This window comes from Pygoscelis adeliae, unplaced genomic scaffold (assembly GCF_000699105.1).
Source record: "Pygoscelis adeliae isolate BGI_AS28 unplaced genomic scaffold, ASM69910v1 Scaffold458, whole genome shotgun sequence".
NCBI classification, from domain to species: Eukaryota; Metazoa; Chordata; class Aves; order Sphenisciformes; family Spheniscidae; genus Pygoscelis; species Pygoscelis adeliae.
Genome location: NW_008825352.1, coordinates 763,985 through 765,589, shown reverse-complemented (window position 1 = coordinate 765,589; position 1,605 = coordinate 763,985). Strand labels below are relative to the sequence as shown.

At 64.4% G+C, this 1,605-nt stretch overlaps 1 protein-coding gene across 1 annotated transcript in view; it reads right to left on the bottom strand.

Moving 5' to 3' along the window:
* Positions 1 to 1,605, bottom strand: part of HYDIN (HYDIN, axonemal central pair apparatus protein) — a 155,189-nt gene that overhangs the window by 91 nt on the left and 153,493 nt on the right. The window lies entirely within an intron of this gene.

Sequence of the window (1,605 nt, the reverse complement as noted above, 5' to 3'; positions counted from 1 at the left end):
TGACGGGTTTAAGCTGATCTAAATCCATGTCTCTGCAGAAGGGGTTGGCCCCTGCCTTTCTCCTCCTTGTACCCTTCCCAAAGCGGGTCTCCAGCTCGATCAGCTGAACTGAACCAAAATCAGACTTTGGTTGGCATAAGCCGAGCACGAAACTGTAATCCTGAGGCACGACAAGTTGGAGCAGAGCTGCTTGGATAAGGAGCATCATCCCGCACAGCAGTGAAGGGGCAGTTACTGCAGCATCCCTGTGGCTAGAGCTGCGAGGACAGGGCAGCGCATCCGCCATGACCCACCCCTACGAAACTGTTCCCACGAAGAAGAGAGAAAACGAGCAAGAGAGAAACGTGTTGAACAGAAGGGGCTGGATGCGTTGGCTTTGCACCTGAACAAACGCTCACCCCATCCCAAGGGCCGTTTTTCTCTGCTGCCCGGGTACGCCCTCCGCGTTTAAGGCGCACAGTTCCTGCTCCACGTCTCTCTCGCATCCCCTGCCGAAGCCCGAGCAGAGCAGCTCCATCCCCACGTCACCAGCTGCCACGAGCGGCTGGCTGCTCCCCTCACAGGCTCGCTGTAACCGCATCTCCCACCCAAAATTCGCCCTCCGGCTTGGATTAGCGCTCCCAGCCCTGCGCTGGGCTGTCCCCTGAGGGGATGCTTCAGATCTTCTCCACGAGCTGAGCTCCCCGGCAGTGCTTGGAGAGGACGCAGCCCTTCCCAGGCAAAGCCGTGGACCAGAGCAGCAGAGAGCACCCAGACCAACGCAGCCAGAGCGAGAAGACGCGCAGGGAACGTGTGCAGGCAACACTAGAGGGGGCACGGCCATGCCAGCAGACGCCCGCAGACCTTCGCCTGGGACGCTCTCAAAGGAAGGCCTGAGCTCTGCCGAAAGGGCAGCGATGCGGGAAGAAGTAAAGGCAACACCCAACGGCCGGGGGCGACAGCAGGTGATTCCCACCCCTGCAGCCGGGATCGAGCGCGGGACGAGCTGGGGACAGACCTTCGCCTGGGACGCTCTCAAAGGAAGGCCTGAGCTCTGCCGAAAGGGCAGCGATGCGGGAAGAAGTAAAGGCAACACCCAACGGCCGGGGGCGACAGCAGGTGATTCCCACCCCTGCAGCCGGGATCGAGCGCGGGACGAGCTGGGGCAAGACCTCGGAGGAGAGGCGGGATGGCACCACGAGGTGACGAACGCAGGCTGACGCGAGACGATGGGCACGGCCGCCCCGGCGCCAGCCCGCTGCCCCGTGAGACCCTCGTGTCCCCCAGCCAGGGTCAGGGCTGGGCACGCAGCCGGCCGCCTCCGCAAGCATCGCGTTTCCAACGAGTTTCTAAAGTCGGGCGACTCACGTATTTATTTCGCGCAGTGCTGCGCAATGGCACTGGGGACCCACCGTCGGACCGGGCTGCCTGCGAGGGGCTCGCGGGCACGACCCCCGCCCTGGGACACGCGCCCTGAACCGGTGGGTCGCCACTTGCGCCCAGAAGCTGAGGGGCTCGGAGATAAACCTCAGTGAGCGGCGGTCCGGGGATGGGAGCCGCGGTGGTTCGGGGATGGGAGCCGCGGGGGGTCGGGGATGGGGGGCCCGGGGGGTCGGGGGGGGGGGC